The sequence below is a fragment of the Nannobrachium achirus genome (genome assembly GCF_963921795.1).
Source record: "Nannobrachium achirus genome assembly, chromosome: 8".
Classification (NCBI taxonomy): Eukaryota; Metazoa; Chordata; class Actinopteri; order Myctophiformes; family Myctophidae; genus Nannobrachium; species Nannobrachium achirus.
This window is the reverse complement of record NC_137817.1, coordinates 16,252,516-16,274,271: the sequence shown is the minus strand read 5'-3', so window position 1 is coordinate 16,274,271 and position 21,756 is coordinate 16,252,516. Positions and strand designations below refer to the sequence as shown.

General features: G+C 41.9%; 1 long non-coding RNA gene across 1 annotated transcript; it reads left to right on the top strand.

Annotated features, from left to right (window-relative positions):
• Positions 1-10,925: 10,925 nt before the first annotated feature.
• LOC308290510 lies at positions 10,926-13,100 on the top strand. The gene is made up of 3 exons (XR_013962295.1): positions 10,926-11,081; positions 11,190-11,301; positions 12,798-13,100. It is a non-coding gene; the product is annotated as an uncharacterized lncRNA (long non-coding RNA).
• Positions 13,101-21,756: the final 8,656 nt, after the last annotated feature.

Sequence of the window (21,756 nt, the reverse complement as noted above, 5' to 3'; positions counted from 1 at the left end):
CCCTGGGGGTCCGCGGGGGTCCCTGGTGGTGGTCCCCGGGCGGCGGTGCTCGGAGGCCCGCCAGGGACCTCCGGGGACCCCCGCTGGTGGTCCCCGGTGGTCCCTGGAGGTCGCCAGGCCCGGTTTTCGGGGCCTGGCGTCGGCCCTGGGGGTCCGCGATGGCACCATCGTGTGCGGGGCGGCGAGCCGGTTCCAACGGTACCAGGCTCGAGCGCGAGGCCCAAAGGGCGGTAGAATAGGAGCCTAAAGCGTTTGGCGAGCTTGGGTATCCGCTATGGATTTTTTTTTTTTCGGGCTCCAGGGGGTCCGTGGGTGGTCCCTCGGCCGAGGCCGAGGCCCCCAGGTCGGCCTCGAGCAGTGAGGGGCCGGCCCCTGGGCCCTGGAGCTCCGAGCTCCAGGCTCCCAAGCTCTCTCCCCCCTTCCTTCCTTTGTAAAACTCTCCTGAGCAAAGTGGGAACTTCCTCCATCACGGAGGTATAGAGGCCGGCTCTGGGTGGAAAGTGGCCGAGGAGGGAGCCCCGAGTCGGGCTAGAGGGTGTGGAGAGTCGGCCCTGGTGCTCTGGAGGTACCAGAGCCTGGGCAAATCTCCCCTGCCCCTGTCCTTTGAAAAATCCTCCCGCACAAAGTGAGCACACCCTCCATCACGGAGGTGAAGAGGGTGGTGCTGGGTGGAAAGTGGCCCAGATGGGTGTCTTAACTCGGGTTTGGGGTGGGGAGGGTGGTCCCTGGTTCTCTTGGGGGTCCGGGGACCCCCTGGGCTCATTTCCGCCCCGTCCGTGCAACGTCATAGGGGGTGGATTGAGATTCCAGGGGGCGGATTGATTCATTCTCATACTATCCAATAGCATCCCCCCCACAATCCGCCCCCTAATCTGTGGTCTGCAGACAGACCCACTCCGTTTTTTAAAGAAGAGTACCCCTGGAGAAAATGTATGTGCCCTGAAATAAAATGCCATGACCCTCCCTATGACTGTAAAAAAATGCAATGACCCTCACCAAGAGATAAAATAAAAAAGATTAACCCTCCCTAGGGGTGTCACAATATGTTGTGCTATGATTTATTTTGATATTAAAATGTGACAGTAAATATATATATATTTTTACCCTTCTTAAAAAAACTACCTGTCCCTAACTCTAGCTCTAAATCAGTATTGTTCATCATCAACTGCGAGGCAAGTTTCACAGTAATCCTGCCAGCTGTTCTTCTCTTCTTTTGTTTGCATGTGAATATTGCTCACTTGGTTTCTTTCCATGTCCGATTGAGGGCCTATAAGGACAGAGGTGTTTGTTAAACGTGAGCCTGTAACGACCTTTGAGACGGTAACTGTGATTAAGGGATATACAAATAAAGTAATCTGATCTCTGTCACATACAGTATCATGTTATTAAAAGATAAAAGATATTTATCACATCATAATGCATGTTTCTTGCCTACAGGGATTTGTGGTATCGCTTGACAAAAGAGTCTGGATTGGTCTGACTGACCGAGTTGAAGAAGGAGTGTGGAAATGGGTAGATGGAACACCGCTCAACAAAAGCAAAAGGTATCAAAAATGATAGTCAAGAGCATATGTATAATATTAGTTGTCCTTGGGTTATGTACAAGTACTTAATTAAATAGCTATAGCTTAAAAGTTAATTGGAAATGTCAACTTTTTGCTCCAAAGCTATCATCCCCTTGCAAATGATTATGCAAGAAACTAGTGTCTCATTTTAAGACAAAGGAATTTGAATTGTGTGTCAGGTTTATGGAAAATAAAAAGTATTTGGCTGTACTCTATCTTGACAGTTTCTGGTATCCTCCACAACCTGATAATAATGGAGAAGAAACAAGCAAAGAAGAAGATTGTGCTGAGAACTACAATCTTCGTCCTGAGCCTTTAGATAGATGGAATGACATTACCTGTTCACATGCCAACCACTTTATCTGTGAAATTAATATTTAATTAACCACTTAAACCCTATATTTGTTGATCGGACTCTATACTTGGCCCCCTCCTTTTCCCCAATACATACTCTAGTCTTCGCCATAGGTTTTTCACGCAATGTCCACCCCAGAATAGGACACCAGTATTCATAGGGTTAATACTGATAAAAAGTTAATATTACACAAGTTGGGTCCACTCCTTAGTACCAATATAATCAGCAGAGTGTTAAAACATTATTTATAGGTACTGTATAAGCAAATAGCAAAGATGCAGTAATTGGCTTCGTAATCTACTGTGAACAAAGGCATTCATGTTTAAGTACGATTCTAATGTGTAACATTTATTTTCACTATTGTTTGCATTTTGAACTTTGTGCTAATTGTTTTATTGTATGTATTCATGTATTGAGGTAAATATGGAAGGAAAGTCTATTCTCAAACCTTTTTATGGCAAGGACCCCCAAATTGATATGTATTTGGCCCCAGACCCCCCCCCCCCCCCCCCCCCAGAAGTAAAGTAAAAAAAAAAAACTAAAAAAAACGATATATTTCAAACATTTTAAAAAATATCAGATGCACAAGCTCGCATCTTTGCATTAAGTGGACGCGCTGTGAGCTTGTAGATCTGCTATTTTTTAATAGCCAACATATAAATGGATAAAGTGGTTAAAGTGATTGTGATACAATAATAATTTTGCTGGGGACCCCATGGAACCCCCACAAGGACCCCTGGGGGTCTTCAGACCTCACTTTGAGAAACAATGTTCTATAGTAACCACAGCATTTTTTCTCATAGTCGATTCTTCAAAATTCTGCATGTCGTGCAGAGCTGTAACCATCAGTACAACAAATGGTAGATTCATGTTTTCACATCCTCATCTCAATATTACTTTTAAAACCACAGAGTGTTTGCTTGCTTCCCCATGCCAGAGCCTTACATGTCTGTTATGACGTCTTGTTGAAACACTTTGTTCATGGGTAGACTACTGTATAGATCTGGAGCCAATCTCAAAGTAACTATTATACTGTATAAATGGTATACTATTAAAATGTTAATATTTGACACATCAAGACAGGAACATAGAATGGTGAACAAAAATAGCTATATTTTAATGAGTAATTGAAATACCCCGGTTTATGCTATAATCTAGATTACATACCGAAAAATGCTCACATTGAACTAGGCAAATGTGAGTGAGATTTATTGGCGAGTTTTTATAAATACCAAGCCATCAGATTTTACAATATAAATATGTAGGCGGCAGGCCTATAGCAGAGACAGTAGAATATTTTAGTCAATATTTTTACATTGCTATACCTAAATCCATAGTCTCACATAAGGAAAGCCTTTTTAAGTGCTTTAATCTAACTCAATATCCTACTTTAGCATGGAATGGACACTTGAGGTACTTGAGCATGTTTTTGACCTGATATCTGCTGATATCTGATACATCAGTGTGCCTCAGTAAACTAGGATCACAGATAAGCCAGTAACCTATCAGTCTAAACAAAATAAGAAAATATTGTCAAAATGTCTTGAAAAGTAATGGCGACTAGTCTAGATTGCAAGAAGTTTCATGGTCCCGGAAGGGAGAAGAAACTATTGGTTTTGATGAGATGACTCCATGACATGACCTTTGCTCTAGTGCCATCACCAGGCCAAACTTTAAAATGACAATGAAAATCCTTTTTTCGATCATAAATAAACCTTTAAACTTGACATTTGTGTGTGTGTCTGTGTTGATTGATTTCCAGCTCTGGAACTATACAAACATAAGTCACTAAGATCAGAAACTAGTATTTGGTAGATTTCATTATTTTCTTCTTAAAGAACCAATGAAATGACTATTTTGGGTATTTTATTTTGAAGTTTCAGTTTGAAAAGGAAGCCTGTGTGTTTCTGAACCTATCCGAGGGGACCAGCCCTTCAGGCGATGGGATTTCAAATCTGAGTAATGGGAGTAATGGGAGCCAGCAATGGGAAACAAACAGGTGAATGTAATCAAAGGTTCATTTATATTCAAAAACTCTATCTATGTCATCACTTTTTGAATTTCTGTTCACAGGAAGTAATTAAGAATGGCCTATTTAGGGACCTTTGATATAAATATACACAAAAATTGTTTATTTTCTATTTTTTTGGCATCTAGTGTTAGGTATGGCCATATTATCACTACAGATATGCTCTAAAAGTGTGAAAAACATGTTTTTGATTTCACCCCGTCTTTAACAAGACAGTTAACATTTTTCAATGCTGTATATACATTATGATACGTGTGACTGAACTGCATTAACCCATGCTGTTAAGACAGTGAATGGCAGATGTGTAAGAGACTTGACAAAGTCTGCAGATAGCTGTTAGGCTACTATGTTTCTACTAAAAAAGAAGGACTGAGGAGCCGTCAGTACTGTCAGGAGAAAATATCAAAAGAGATAGATATTGAAGTTCTTTCTTTTGTTGTTGCAATACATTCCAGGATAACTACAATACAATAAATGATAGGCCTATGATCAAATTAATCATTTATAACATAACAGAATATACCATAACTTGGGTTAGTACAAAAAAAAATAAGTTTGGTATTGATTGTGGCCAGCAGATGGAGTCAGAAGACAGTTGTTTTGCTGTGTCGCTACAGCTGAGACATTAATTGTAGGCCTACCTCTTCTCTGTGCTGCTTGTATAAACTTCACCTCTCATGGCCCTGTTATAATAACACTAACATTTTATTAACATTTATTTATTCGCTCTTTTGGTTTGTGATCATGCTTGTGAAACGTTCTGTGCATTCATTGTATACAGTATGCTCATTATAAGATGGTACAATTTCCATCTACTCTCTGGTCTCACAGGTGGGTTGTGGAGTGGACGATTCTGAAACCTGCATACTGATGACGTCATCAGTGGGGATTCCAAAGCGAAATGGAAACTGTCTTCTTGGAAAGTAAATCTTGCGTGAATTTAAAAAGTTGTTTGACATTACTATTGAGGATGACTGAACTGTCAACAGCCCACCTCTGAGATGCAGATCAAGTACAGACTTATAATGAACATTAGCAGTGGTGTAAAGTAGGGGTCTTCAACAGGGGGTCCGGGACCCCTAGGGGGTCCTCAGAGTTACTACAGGGGGTCCTCCAAATCTTTGTGTGATAGAAACCTTTTTTCTCCTTAATGATTTGAACCCTATAGCATCCATATTCTGAGAACTTTAGCCAAAAATAGCAGATCTACAAGCTCACAACGCCTTGCGCTGCGAGGCGTTGTGAGCTTGTAGATCGGCTATTTTCGACAAAGAGGTTTGGTGTATAGGGGTAAAAGAGCAGACTAAGTACAGAGTGAAAGGCCAAGTGTATTTTAAGTATTGACGGTTCAAGTGGACATGAATTCATGAATGAATTGACATGAATCCAAAATACACTGACGATTGTGCTGTCAAACGATGAAACTATATGGAATCTAAAAGGTTGTGGGGGTCCCTGCTTCATCTCTCTCTCAATTAAGGGGTCTTTGGCCTGAAAACATGGAAGACCCCTGGTGTAAAGTAACTAAGTACATTTATTTAAGTAGCCTACTGTAGGCCTACTTGAGTATAATTTTGAGGTATTTGTAGCCTACTTTACTTGAGTATTTCCAGTTTTCAGTATACTTTACATCTACTCCACGACATCTCAGAGTCAAATATTACACTTTTACTCCTCTACAATTTGAAAACTTTAGTTACTTTGTAGATTCCTTCTTTTGTACCTTTACTCAAGCAAATATTGAATTACAGACTTTTACTTGTAACAGATTATTTCTATATTGCAGTATTGATACTTTTACTAAAGAAATGCAGTACTTTTTCCACCACTGAGCATTAGTTAAGACCTATCATATGAACATTATGCTCAGAAAAGGGTTATAAATAGTCACCTACATTGTTAGTGTTGTGGTTCATTAAAATATGGATAAACTGCTTCAGTGTTCGAGTTATACTCCCAGAACTATGGGGGCCCTACATGGGGGGGGGGGGGCATGCACGCGCGGGAAGCGCGCGTGCACGTCTCGCGCGCGCGAAAATTGGCGGTTTTTCACGGTTTTGATCGCGTTTTTAACGCATTTTATTCGGGTTTCCGCGGGTTTTTTTTTGCTAAACAATCGGGAACGGCACACTACACTTTCCCTTTGCCCCTTTCCACATGCACCAGCCAGCAAGATAGTCTATATAGTAGATGGAATTCTTGGTACCAACACTCCAACAGACAGACAACACCAGTATCATATAATCATTCAGTTCCAAAAGCTTTTCAGTTATCTACTTAATTTTACACCACTGTTCTACTACAGCAAGCATTATGGTATTGCTTCCCAAACTTTTTAGCCCGTGAACCAAGAGAAACTAAACCCAAACAAGTAGAAGTGAAAATAGCCGATCTACAAGCTCACAAGGAGTCGCTTCGCGCTGCGTTGTGAACTTCTAGATCTGCTATTTTCAGGACCCATACAATGTGTCCACAACGCTAGCCAAAACAGTGTTAGCTAGCAGCATAGCATCCATCATTACTCCAACTCTATTTAGCCACGACTCACTCACCAATTGTTGACAGAGTGACGATGAGACGAGCAGGACGATGTTTAATGCCTTTATAGCCTACATGGTCTTGTCTTGGTGTTCTGTTATATTCCTTTATGCCTGTGTGTTGTTAATTTCACCACGAGTCCATCAGGGCGCAAGATACGCACTGACGACAGAGTGGACGAACGTTAAAGGCTCATCCTATGAAAGCCATTTCCTCTCTGCACAGAAGCGCATTTCAAAACAAGAGTCTTTATTTTATTTTTTTCATCTATACAATCGATCATTCAACATGTTTATTTTGAAATTGTCCTGGAAAATAGTAGCCAAATAGCACCTACATGCCACTGAGAGGTTACGTTTGTGTTGATGAGAGCCAGAGAGCGCAGGGGAGAGAAAAAAAAACAAAACAAAAAACACTTAGGAAAAAAAAGAGACCCCATAGGGGTTTTTGACTATGGGGTCCCAGACCTTATCTATGTGGGCTAAGCCCCCATTGGCCCCCACATAACTCGAACCCTGAACTGCTTGCAGTTTTGTCATGGCAAGAATGACATAATACATTAGAGGGGTGGGCAACCATAGGCAAAGGTAGCCTAGTAAACCACCAACTTCCGGAAAACACATTTCATTTGTTTTCAGAAGCAATCTTATGGAATTAATGCCCACGCGACTTCCGGAAGTTGGTGGTTTACGAGGCTATGGTGGTCTGGGATGTTTGGGACACTGTTGTTGACATGGGGTCGTGGGCCCATTGGCTGACAAGACACACAGGGCCCTATTATGATCCAGGTCTTATGCCTTATGCCTTAACTTCTTTGCCTTTTTTTACTATTATGTTTTTGTTTTTAAAATATTAATATATATTAATATAAGATCTGCAAGTTCACAACGTGCAGATGTAGATCAGCATTTGAAGTATTTAAAAATGTTTTTCAAAATAGTGAAAAAAAGGTAAAGAAGTTAAGGCATAAGGCATAAGGTTCTTGCTCCAGCTCTCAAAGAAGGCGGTCGCATCTCTCTAGCTCTCTCTATCTCTCTTCCTCCCTCGTGTGTCTACCCGCTGCTTTACGGAGAGTTTTTCTTTTACACTGTCTTCGTTACTACCAAACTACCAAACTAAATATGGATATGATTATCTGGTCCCTGAATACTTTCGACTACCTATTCTCATCAAGAAAATCTGGCTCGGGGGAGCCCACATGCCCGGACGGAACATTCGCCGCGGGATACACTCAAGATTATCTGAACAACTTCAAAGTCCTGTGTCTGGCGGTCTTGACCGTTGAAGATATTGAGGATTTGTATATTTTCGGACTGTTGATAACAGGATTTTTGCTGATTGGAACGGGCATTGCCCTGGTTTATCGTAAGATTTGCAAGACGGCAGCACTTCAAGGAGCCAACAAGCTGCCTGCCATGCTAATTGAACTTGGTAGGGCTGTGGGGTCTCTGAACGGGGCGATCATTGAACTGAAACGTGATGCAGAGACCACCCTGGAGAAGGCCGTGAGTGCCCAGACTGATGCGAACACTGAAGTGAAACGTAACGGGGAAAACATTCTGGAGATGGATCGACGGCTGGATATGATCTTGGACAGACTCACTACGTGGATCGCTGAACTGAGGCGTTACGGAGACAACAACATGGAGATGGATCGTAAACTCAACATCTTGATGGAGAGATTCTCTGCCCTATTTGAAGGACCAGGAAACAGACACTAGAGTGAATATTCTATTGTATTCACTCGCTCTAAAACAAGCTGAATTCAACGGATTGGACCCCCCCACTGCATTCCCCCAAGAAGAAGACACTGTGAAGGAAGCCTTTCCCACCCCCCACCCCCCTCATGCCTACTCCCTCACGGACACCTGGTGTTATGACTTTCGGGTTGGGGCTGGGCCAAGGACGTCTGCATAGCTATGCTGTGTTATCGCACTGACACCAGCGAAAAGACATTTTGTACAGGAATACAGGAAAGTGATCTGATATGTCCGTTAGTAGAATACCTGATTGTGCTACATCGTTCAAAGAATTTGTAAAGATGTTATCAATAAGAGTGGCAGAAGAACTGGTCACTCTTGTTGGCCTGTAAATCACAGGATAAAGACAGTTAGAGTACATGGAATTTAGGAAATCAGCAATTGCTGCATGTTCTTTTTTAAATAAATCAATGTTATAGTCTCCTAGCAGGAAACATAACTTGTTTTCTTTATTAATTAAATCTAATATCAGCCTAGTGTTTGGTGGTGCTGGTTGCTGCTGCTCCGGGCCTGGTGGTGCAGGCCACTGTGGGCCTGGTGGTGCAGGCCTCTGTGAGCCTGGTGGTGCAGGCCTCTGTGGGCCTGGTGGTGCAGGCCTCTGTGGGCCTGGTGGTGCAGGCCTCTGTGGGCCTGGTGGTGCAGGCCGCTGTGGGCCTGGTGGTGCAAGCCTCTGTGGGCCTGGTGGTGCAGGCCGCTGTGGGCCTGGTGGTTCAGGCTACTCAGGCAAGGCCTGGTGGTGCCCGGCAGGCTGCTCTGGACCTGGTGATGCAGGGCAGGCTGCTGCCGGCCTGGTGTTGGAGGCTGCTGTGGGCCTGGTGGTGCAGGCTGCCAACCTGGTGGTGAGGCTGCTGTGGGCCTGGTGGTGCAGGCTGCCGACCTGGTGGTGAAGGCTGCTGTGGGCCTGGTGGTGCAGGCAACTCCGGAGCTGGTGGTGATGGCTGCTTTCGACCGTGTAACCTGGCTGCTGCTGGCTGGTTTAGCCTGGTGTTAGTTGGCTGATGCTAGGCAGGTAGAATCCAGTGTTTGGTGGCTAATGCTGGTTTGGTGGAGCCTGGTGGCAGCAGGCTAACAAAGAGCCTGGGCCTCACCCAGATTGTATCTGGAGCATAGGCTCAATCCAACTTCAGTCATTAAAATCCACTTCAGTTCAGAAATACTATTTTTCAGGTTATAAGAGACCATACACACTACTGTTAAAACTTGGATTAAAAAATTAAAAAATACTGATTGACAAGACAAAACTGCTGCAGGACCCTCTGCTCAGTGCTCTGCTCTGCTCAGTGCTCTATCTGGAAGCTTCTACACTTCTAACGCTAACACAAACATGAATCCCAGACTTACACGCATGCACACACACACAACCATACACCCGCCTTCACCCCCCCCCCCCCCCCCCCCCAACGTTTGTCAGGGCTTCTTTTTTCCTTCTCCCAGGCAGTTCCTCCACAATCGGGAGGTGTTGTATGGGAGCAGTGTTTTTTTTATCGCCCAAGCATTCCTGCACCCCCCCCCCCCCCCTCACCCACACGCACAGCGTGCACCCCCCTCTCTCAAATCTTTTTCTCTTCAGCAAGAAAGGGCTAGTGGCAGCGCCGTACATGGCAGCAGCCGTGCACCCTTAAATGCACAAATTCATTTCGTTGTACTGTGAATGTGCTTGTATGTGTACTGTACTTTGGAAATGAGTTGATCGTTGACAATGAAACTGTGCCTGTACCTGTACTGTATTGTTACAATGACAAATAAACTCTAATCTAATCTAATCTAAAAAAGACCTGTTTCATAATAGGGCCCACAAGGTTGTTGGTAGTGGTAGCACTGTGGCTGTCCCACCTTGGCCTGGGCCCACAAGGCCTCTTCACACTCTGTCTGTGTTTGTGTATGTGCGTGCGTGCGTGAGTGCATGTGTAACCTTTATTTAACCAGGAAGTCACAATGAGGTTACGTTTTTACAAGTGAGACTTTGCCAAAGCAGTATAAAAAAACAACCCACGTAAACAAGCTGTTAAACAAACAATTAAAAGCATCTAAAAGTACAGCATTGGTACAACAGGGTTTAAAAGTAGGAGTCGGATATAGACAAGATATCCGTTCTTCTCCGCCTTTTAAAATCCTGGCAATGAATGTTCCAGTTTGAGTTTTGCCTACAGATCAATTCAAGACTAAGGTCCTTGATAAAAGAAACTCGTCTTGCCTGCCTCTGACCAAACAGCAGGTAGCCTACCATACAGTGCAACCTATAAATTATGAAAATGAAGTAAGTATTGAGAATACATACATTGGAAGTAGGGCTCTCAGACATATGACTAGAAAGAGAGGATAGGAAAACATATAGGGCCTACTAAATAAGTATGATAATATCATTATACAAATAAGAATGTCTGTATAACATTGAAATATTACAGCATGTACAAGAATCGCATGTGCAGTAAGTAGATATGCCTTTGCATCCGCTCATTCAGGATGAGGCTGTTAACATAATCTCTCAGCTTTCTGTTCTTAAATTAAACATCGACCACAGTTAGTTTCCTTCATTCTAGGTACCCCAACTCCCCCCACCCCACCCACAAGTTTCCACCCACTAAACACATAATAGACATGCAGTTACGCATAAGTGACATAAGTCACACACAGAGAGAGAGAGAGAGAGAGAGAGAGAGAGAGAGAGAGAGAGAGAGAGAGAGAGAGAGAGAGCTAATCAACTGGATATATACAGTACAGCGTGGCAGGTATTGACTGACAGACTGCAACCATAATCCTAATGATGATGATGGTGAAGAAGATACCAGTTATTCTTGTGGCCTGCATGCTCCTGGATGTCCTGGCATTAGACAGTAAGTTTATTGGCTCTTGTGGTTTTAAGCATTACTGAGACAATGTCAAAGTCAAGTCCAAGTCTATACACTAGCTAACTGTGTGTCTCTTTCTCACTCTACTTCCAGACAGCTATCGTCCAGCTGCGTGTTGCTTCAAGTATTATCCCCATCGCCTGCCTAAGAACAAAGTGCTGACATTCCAACACACATACAAGGACTGTGCTAAGGAAGGCATTGTGTGAGTATTAGGTTATATTTAATATTGTATTTACCAATCAATGTAAACCTTGAACAGTTAAGCCCTGTCCTATAGCCCGTGGCCTACCAAAGGTAAGGCTGGGCAATATATCGAAAATGTACCTTCATCGAGGTATCAACATGCAAGGTATAGCCTACATACCGGACGAAGACGGCTTGAAATGAGATATTGGTGTATGTGTCAAATTAATTAACAGACACACTATGCATGCACAATAGCACATGCAAAAAAGCAGTCCATTTGTAACCAGGTGTTATTTCAATAAAACCGTTGTTGAAAAATGGATATAGGGCATGCTCTAATGATTTAGCTAGGGCGCCCGAGTCGGCGACCTTCGGGGTCACCACAGCACCCACACAACTCTGACTCATCACTTTTCATCACTAAAGTCGATGGGAGCCCAACTTGATTTGGCCGCTGTGGCGACCCCGAATGTCGCAGACTCGGGCGCCCTAGCTAAATCATTAGAGCATGCCCTGAGCTACATCTGTGCAACATTTTGCACTTTTAGACTGATTAGCACGAGAAAAAAAACCCTAAGGCCTCCGACTAACATGAATACTCACCCATACGTGTATTGTTTTCTGAGGCCATTTCTAGCCCACGGAATGTTTTTTGTGCAAAACAAATGCCTGCAATGGATTCAGCATCATGACAAACCCCTAGTTAGACCCCTAAGATCCTCCTTAAATATCCAGAAAAAAATCTTTTTCTGGGTATTTTCCTCCTGGGTGGATTTCTTGTGTTTCAGGCATTAAGGGGTTAATAATAAAAAATGATCAATGGATATCACTGGTCATCATCTTGAATCCTTAAGAGGTGACCCCAAGCTACAATAATCAGTTGAGAAAAAAACTTTTACAGGCGAATCCACGTTCACCCCCACGGCTCCCGGACTATTATATGTGTACTGTGCATGCATGGATATGCTATTCATTATCTGGGTTAGGGCCTAAAGCAGAAAAAAATATTAAAACTATATAATACAATTGTTTTTACTAATATTGTGAGTAATATTGTGGTATTCAACAACGTTATCGAATATCGAAGCTTTTCCTAATATCGCCCAGCCTTGCCTTCACACCTGGATGTTTTATTAGAACGATTAAAACAAACCCTGAAGCGTGTTGTCTGGAAGTGCGGTTTGTTTGCATTGGTGTGTACGCTCATTCGAACTCTGTTGCGATGCGGAAAAAACCAATTAAGCCTGGTTCGCCAAAAAAGCGTGTAGTACTGCATTGAGCCTATTAGACAACTATTTAACTATTTTTGAAATAGAACTTAAGTGGTTCATTTATAATGTAGACAGTATTTTGTAAGTTTGGTGCCCAGGGGTCCCTTCCTAGAAATGTATAATAGTGTAGTCAAAAGTAAAATATTTGTCTTTGTACAGATACTAAACAAATGCATTTAAGTACAACGGGTACCCTGGCTGCAATCCTTAGTCATGAAATGTCTCTCTTTGTCTGTTACAGGTTCAAAATGAAATCTCAAAAAACTTTCTGTGTTGACCCAACTCAGAAGTGGGTCCAGGACGCCATCAAAGACGTCAAGTCCAGAACAGAAATGCTTTCAGGCCAAGGATTCCTTAGCTGAGAGAGAGATAAAGCAGGGACCCCCACTACTATGTTGCAGATTAAACCTTTTCAAAGATTTTATAGCTATCTTCATAGACATCTTTGACAGCGCTACCAACTGTGTTTTCAGACAGTTAACCACTTACTGTAAACCCTCAATGCTAAGAAAACTTGTACTTGATCTGCTCTTTTTTCTATAGGTTGGCTATTCAGTGTTTGGGTTCTCTAACAATGTGCTTTTAATAAATAAGAAATTAAAAGGCAGTAAACTTTGTGTCAACTTTCTCATTTTTGTTTGATCAATAGTAATTGACTGAATAAATGGTAAGGTATGAACAGTATGATTAAAAAACTTTATGAGATCCCATTTCCTCCTTGCTCTCTAAAAGGCCCACATGGATTTACAGCTACATGTTTGTGACAATATCGAATCTATGACAGAGTTATGCTCTCTGTGACGGCACACCTGCCCAGGCCACAACTTACACTACTACCTAGTCCCACCCAAGGAGGTTACATTCAAGTTTGATATTTAGAAAAAGCCTGAACCTCTACATATTACAGCATGATAAGCCGGCAAGCAGTAGCTTAGTCATTCAATGACACAAAGCGTTGATCCAAATAATAATAAATAAATACAATCTTGTCACTGTATTTTAACATGTCATAAAAATGAATAGTTCTAACTCTTTCATCACCACAAACATCATATTATAATATTTGTAAGAGCCATTTGAGCAATTGTTGCTTATTTAATTGTTAATTAATGATGTCATAGCAGGGCTGGGTCAAGGCCAAATTGCCTGGCTATTTAACAAGGTGCCAAATCACACTCAGGTGTTTCTGATGGCAGAGGCATACTGTTTTCAACTGTCTCAAGAGCTTGGTCTGTATTCCTGCAAGTTTGAATCGTTGTGTTCTCTTCTGTCTCAGACTGAGTTCTTCCTTCCTTTCTAGAATCAAATGTGTGCACAGGAAGTGACAGGAAGTTCCTCTGCTTCCTGTTCTGCTCTCTAGTCGCTGCATGTGAGACAGAAGCCTGTCCTACAGAGTCAGGTTCTTCTGTTTACAGTTTACAGTTTAGATATTTAGCAGACGCTTTTAATCCAAAGCGATTTACAATAAGCTGATAAAACATCACAACAAGATAATATATCAGTACATCAACAGCAATATAACAAATGCAAATGAATATCTATCTAGGAAACAATATAATCAATCAAGGAAATAAAGGTTCTAAAAAACCTAAAAACAAATGCTAACTAGCTTCATGTAAGGTCATTGAGTGTTTCAGTAGTGCTATGGGTTTAGGTGGAGTCTGAACAGGTGGGTCTTCAGTCCAAGGCGAAAGCTAGCGAGTGAGTCCGTTGTTCTAAGTGCGACAGGGAGTTTATTCCACAACTTTGGGGCCAGGAGGGCAAACTGTCTCGGAAGAGTGGATTTTTGCCCTGGGGTTTTTAGCGAGGGTTCTGTCAGCATCCCTGTGTTGGCTGATCTAAGTGAACGGGTGGGGGTGTAGGGGTATGGAGGAGTCATACCTTTGGCTGCTTTGAAGGTCAGCATCAGTGTTTTGTATTCAGTGCGGGCCGCAACCGGGAGCCAGTGGAGGCTGCGGAGAATGGGAGAGACATGTGAGAACTTAGGCTGGTTGAAGACCAGTCGTGCCGCGGCATTTTGGATCAGTTGGAGAGGTTTGTTTGACCTACAGTTAAATAGGATATTCCACTTTCAAAAACACTTTTGGTCATTTTATCGTCTAATCAGGCTTTTATGAACACCCTGAACAGTTTTTAATTTGCTTGATTCAATATTTAGATATTTTGATGTAAATGTTATCAGGACCTCCAGGCCCAGGGCCTCTACCCATACACACCCATTGTAACTTCAAACTCTTATATTTTATTTTTAATAATTCCTTGGGAAAATGGGAAAAATGTAATACAAAATGAATTATTAAGGGTATTATGAGTCACTAGAAAAAAAATAATGGGTGTTTTTAATTAATCTATTATGGTTAAAATGGAGTTTGAAGTTATAATGGGTGTGTATGGAGAGAGACCCTGGGCCTGATAACATTTACATCAAATATCTAAATATTGAATCAAGCAACTTAAAAACTGTTCAGGGTGTTCATAAAAGCCTGATTAGACGATAAAATTACAACTTTTTTTTAAAGTGAAATATCCCTTTAACCCATTCTGAGGCCTATTCTATAAATGTCTTCTAAATCGTTTCAAGTTTTCTGAAAAACGCATGTTGCTATATCAGTGGTGCTCAAACCTTTTCATGCCAAGGACCCCCAAAATGATATGTATTTGGCCGCGGACCCCCGTCTCTTTGTTCCAGGGACCTCCCCTCTCGAAGCAAAGATCTTTCCAAAATAGCAGATCTACAAGCTCCTAGCGTGAAGTGCTATGAGCTTGTACATCTGCAATTTTTGAGCGGTGCTCCTGGAGGGAGCTAAGTTCCAACATCTGGCCAAGCTTCGGGGCCCGCAAAGCTTGGCCTACATCTTGGTACAAAGCGCCCAAAGTTTGTTGTACTCCCACATTGGCCAAGCTTCGCGGGACGCTTAATGAAATTAGTTCATAAACATTTCACACTAGCTGTGATTTTTGAATAGCTATAAAATGATGGTTAAAGTGGTTACACAGATGCTTTCCCAGTTTTTAATGGGTTAAAAAGAGAATACTGTTCAGTATTCTCTTTGTGTTCGAGTAGCACAATAAGTGCACCCTATGATGATGATGTACACAGTATGAAGATGATCATCATATTATCCAATCAGAAAAGGGACGTACAGATAGGGAGAGGTGGAAACCTTGTATCTCCAAGTTTCAAATGTGTCCATTCTTTCGCAAAGTAAAGCCCTGCTTCATACAAGGTCGGCGCACAAAAGTAGTGAAAACAGCGATCTACAAGCACACACTGCCTTTCGGTACGAGGCGTTGTGTGCTTGTAGATCGGCTGTTTTCACTAGTTTAAATAATTATTAAAATGAAAAATGCAAAACGAACGGTTTTGGACATACAAGGTTTTCATCCGACAACGACGATATACACATGGACAATGGACATACACACAAAGTCATGTATTGCTCAGATTATCCTCACGGGAACCCCCGGTCTATTGGTTTCAGTCTGAGCTACAGCTACAGTACAGTGAGTTAAGAGGATTTAGGCTATGTAAATCTCCTTTTTCCATGATTGTTTCCCATGCCTACATATGGTGGTCTCACACACTTTCGGTCAAGCTTTAATCTGAATATTATTGCGACCGTCAGGTCGCAGTTACTATCAAAACCTCCACCGCCTGTCTGTCTGTCAGTCCGTCAGTCCGTCAGTCTGTCTGTCACGTCACGTCACGTCACGTCACACTTTTGCCCTACTCATATCTCCCCCATCGTTGCCCCTATCCATGTGAAGTTTTCCACACACACTCCTTGTCTGCCAATCTACAACCTCCACCCTTCCACGGACCCCCGCAGCTCCAGGGACCCCCAGGGACCCCCGCCAAAAAGCTAAAAAACTACGAAATGACATTGTTGCCCCTATCCATGTGAAATTTTCCACACACAATCCTTGTCTGCCAATCCACAACCTCCACCCTTCCAGGGACTCCCGCAGCTCCAGGGACCCCCAGGGACCCCCACCAAAAAGCAAAAAAAACCAACCAAATGACGCCCCCAAATCGCCTGCTCACCGCGTTGCTCTGCCACAGACAAAGAGATGTCTCATCAACATGGATCTCCTCTTTTCTCACATGCCCCTCTTCTATAGCGCCACCATGAGGCCGGTTCTTGCAAAACACATTTACGGACACAGCTCCTACAATCTCTGCCCCAAAATCACGCAAATCGGTACACGTCTACACTCATGTCTTCAACATGGATCTGTCCCATATAGCGCCACCTTCAGGCCGCTTTTTTAAAACACATTTTTAAACACTGCTCCTACAGTTTTTGCCCTAAAATCACACAACTCGCTACACAGTATGTCTACACTCATCTGACATCATAGCTAATCGGGAGATAAGCGACCGTTGGTCGCTTATCTCCACAAATAGGCCAAAAGTTTGTTTTACCAATTATTACACTCTATGTGAACATTTACATCAACAAATCCCAAGTACTATGCAGAACGACCCATTTCAAGTTTTTAATGTACAACAATATTTAGAAAATAGGTCTACAAGCTGACAGTCCTCGTCCCTTATATTCCCATAGGTTATATGGAGATCTCAGTGTTTGTCAGTCCTTGTTCATTTATGCCCATATATGGACATCTCTATATCTACTGTAACAGTCCTTGTCCCTTTATGCCCATATATGGAGATCTCTTAACTGTAAGTCCTTGTCCCTTTTATGCCCATATATGGATATTCCTGATGTCATCAGTATATGAACATATATGGGCTTTCTGATATGCCCATATATGGAGATCTCTTAACTGTAAGCCCTTGTCCCTTTTATGCCCATATATGGATATCCCTGATGTCATCCGTATATGCCCATATATGGGCTTTCTAATATGCCCATATATGGAGATCTCTGTATCTCCATATATGGGTATAAAAGGATACTTCAGGTCTGACATCAGGTTTGTTTATATTGGGTTGCTAGGTTTGACATCACAAACTCTATGGGCCATCTGACCTAGAAATCTATATTTGGGCATAGATGACTCATCGTGACCTCATCACACGTCGACCGCACGTGTGACGTGCGGTCGACCGCACGTGTGACCGACGGACGGCCGGTGGAGGTTTTCATACTAAACTGCGACCTTACGGTCGCAATCATAGACCACATGAGACTGACACAATGTCCATATATGAGCATTCCCAGATATGGGGGTAATATTAATGACATCAGGGATCTCCATATATGGACATGCAAGGGATAAGGATGGAATTCATTTGCAGGTGTGACTCACGTTGCAGTTGGTTGTTTAAGTTGGCCAAAATGTGGCCATAATTTCCCAAATATGGATGAGCTGGGATGAGGTTTAATATTGATGACATCAGGGATCTCCATATATAGGCATAAAATGGACATGGATGGAATTCATTTGCAACATCATTGTGATGTCAGAACAGGTCAGCTACAGTATATCCTTCTGCTGAGCTGGAATGATATTGATGACATCAGGGATCTCCATATATGGGCATAAAAGGGATAAGGATGGAACTCATTTGCAACATCATTGTGATGTCAGAACAGGTCAGCTATCCTTCTGCTGATCTAGCAAAAGGATCTACCAGTGGGAGTGAGCGGTGCCTTAGGCTGCTCAACAGCACCACTTGAATGTACTACTCATACATACAGACAGACAGACGGACAGACAGACAGACAGACAGACAGACAGACAGACAGACAGACAGACAGACAGACAGACAGACAGACAGACAGACAGACAGACAGACAGACAGACAGACAGACAGACAGACAGACACACTGGTCAGTTGTTGGTGTGGCTGGCACCGCTATATATATATATATATATTTATTTATTTTTAAATAAAAAGCTATTACCTTCACAATAAGAAATTATCATCACAACAATGTTATTGAGGTAGTCGTTTAAAGATATTTTGATATTTCTATATTTAAGCAATATTGAATGCTACCATGATTATTGGCACAATAACGTTGCTGCAGGAAGCGCTGAAGTGCCGATAATCACGGTAAACACACCCTCGAGTGTAATATTAGGATTATAGAACATTTACCCTAAAGAAAAACACGTCAACTCAATTTCATTGTAATTAATATATTCGATAGAAATGTAAAAAAAAAATGATGCCACATTTAGCTACTATGTCCTTGAACTTCCCATGAAAACTGCTAGGGTTCCTATGCCACTCTTCTGGCCAGACGCTTATTTTACTCAACTGGAAATTGGACTCTGCCCCTGCGTAGAGGCACTGGGTGGTGACTTACTGGGCTGCCTTAAACTGGAGAAACTAAAATCGAGTACACTTGGGGAACCTGAACGTTTTCATGAAAAGTGGTCCTTATTTTGATCAGTCCTCCCTTTAAAATGATTTTTTTTTATTGCCAATACTGTTTGTTCCTCTTCCTAAGCTCTGTATCTTACGATGTAAGATGTAAAGTGAACAAGTATACTATTTAACGATGCATTTATTTCTCTCTCTTTCCTTTTTTTAGTTTAAGGATGATTTCTGTGTTTTTGTTATTATTATTATATTCTTTCTTTCTTCTTGGATTGTCTTGTGTTTTTGTATGTCTTGTATAAAAATTGAAAACCTTGAATGAAAACAATATCCAAAAAAGAAAAAAGAAAACTACTAGCGTAATCGCTTAGCATAGCTGGGACAGGACCCAGCACAGCTGATATGTTTACATTTGGGCATAAAAGGGATAAGGATGTAACTCACGGAGCAGTGCGATTATACTGGTTATCGTCACGGTGTGCCGTAATGCTCATTATTATCATAGATAGCTATTTCAACCAATCAGATTGCTTTGTCGGAACTACCTGTTGTATAATTGTCATTATTGCCCAGCCCTAGTAACTATCGAAGAGTACTCAAGCCTTGCCAATTGCCAAAGTGTCCTTGAGTCTCAAGGACAGTTTGGCAATTGGCACCAAGCCTGGACTTGTGGTTCCCAAACGGCTTTGCTTTTTCACTCCTGAGCCACTGCCACTAGGGCTGGTTATTACCTACAACCTCACAATACGATACGTATCACGATACAGAGGCCATGATACGATACATGTCACGATACAAAGGCCATGATACGATATGGATACTATATCACGATACAGAGGCCGTGATACAATACTGTACGTATCACAGTGGATAATGACCATGTCCTACTGAATTTACTACAAGCGCTCTTATTTATTATTCTCTATAACAGCAAAGCCAAAGCTCATGTACATATTGCACAAATTAAAACATTCCGTTTTCTTTGGCACGGCCCGGCTGCCTCCCACCATGTGCATGTGCAGCAGTGCAGGAGGCAGGAGGGTCACATTATGGTGATGAGCGCGCAGGACCAGTCACACAGGGAGGAGACATGGGCCAGTGAAACAGGATAATACCAATGCATCTCTGGGTTTTCGCAGTCAATGTGGAGGACCCGTTTTGTGGATGGAGCTTTCTATGTCAGTAATGCAGTAATTAAACTCCCAGGGAGGACAGCCCGGTGTGTGTATGTGTGCATGCACCTTCAAGGTCAGTTGAACGCAGCAGCCTTCATCGCATTTCATATGTATGTGAAAGAAACGATACAAAAGAAAAAAGTTTGCAGCCTACTCTATGCATGCAGTACCTTTGTGTTGAGAAATGCTGACGTTTGGAGAAACCGTTTTCTCAACCAGTCAGAAACATTTATAAATACTTTATATTCATTACATTTTTTCCATTTAATTTCTGTTAGAAATACTTTCAATCATGATTAGATTGACTGACTCATGATTATGTATCTATAGGCTATATGTATGCATTATGAAAAGTTATGTTTGCTTTATTCATGATATCAAAGGAAAGCTGATAAAGATAAGCACTGCAGGCATCTCAGATAATTGTGTTAAAAGAGTTCAGTGTGCACAAGTCTTAATGAAATGATGAGTTAAACTATAACTAGTGAGGTACAATAGTATCTATCCTATTATAGATGTCTGCATTCTTTCCTATGGTTCTTTGTGCATGCGAGTGTCATATTCAGTGATGCAGACAGGTGCAAGTAAAAATAGATGCATACCGCGTAGATTAAGGCTTGCCTTCATCAACTTGTTGCTCGTTTGTTTCAAATCTGCTTAACACCAATGATGATTGAATGAAAGGTCCATCGCCTGTCATCATCCATCAGCTGCTTATCCGGAAGCAATAGCTTTTACCCTGTTTCCATCCCCCATGGTTTAACCATGTTATTCAAACACAATTACTGTGCCGGAAGCACTATTTATTATTTTGACATTAGTGATGAAGCACACAAGTGGTTCCATCATAGGTTATGGGGGTATCCGGTCCAACACATAGAGATAAGATAAGATCACATGACATAACACACTGTAACGTAACGTAGCATAACATAAGACTGTAATGACCCTGGCTGTAAACTTGATATTGTTGCTGTCAGGCAGAAACATCTCCACATTTCATATTTGTTATGTTTTCACGTAAATTAATGCCCTGCTATACTAGTATGTCACACAAAATAGTGAAAATAGCATATCTACAAGCTCACAACGCAGTGCATACACGTTGTGGGCTTGTAGATCAGCTTTTTTCACTATTTTAAAATGTTTCTCAAATAATAATGAAAAAGGAACCGTTTTGGACATATAAGGTTTACACAGCAGCAACATGTTCTATAGCTATAGTAAAGAATCTTGGCCATCTTGCCGTCAATGTGTTAGTGCTGAAAGATCTAACTGCTGTACAACATTGGTCTGCATTGTGTAGCCAACCCAAAGTTGCCAAAATTGTCAAGCATAAAGAAGAGAAGAAAGGGTAAAAAATGCCAATGAAAACAATGCCATGTCCTGATATGAGAGAGAGCAGATGATAAGACAGCGGGAGGTGTCACAACCCCCAGTGTGTGTTATTATCAAGCTCTGACCAGCTGTCAATTTAAAATTACTGCTTAGAGGCCACTGCTGTCTAATTTGCCTTCTTATTCAAAGCAATAGACATTAATTATTTACAAGCCAGGGCCATATCATCTGCTCTCTCTGTACAGTACATAGACAAAGACAGTGGGACATTTTCATTCATGAGCCTATCTTTGGCAAACCATATAGCCAAATATACAGTATATGTATATACTTTATTATTAGTTTTGGCATTGTGTCAGTCTCTCTCTCCTCCTAATACCTGAGACTGC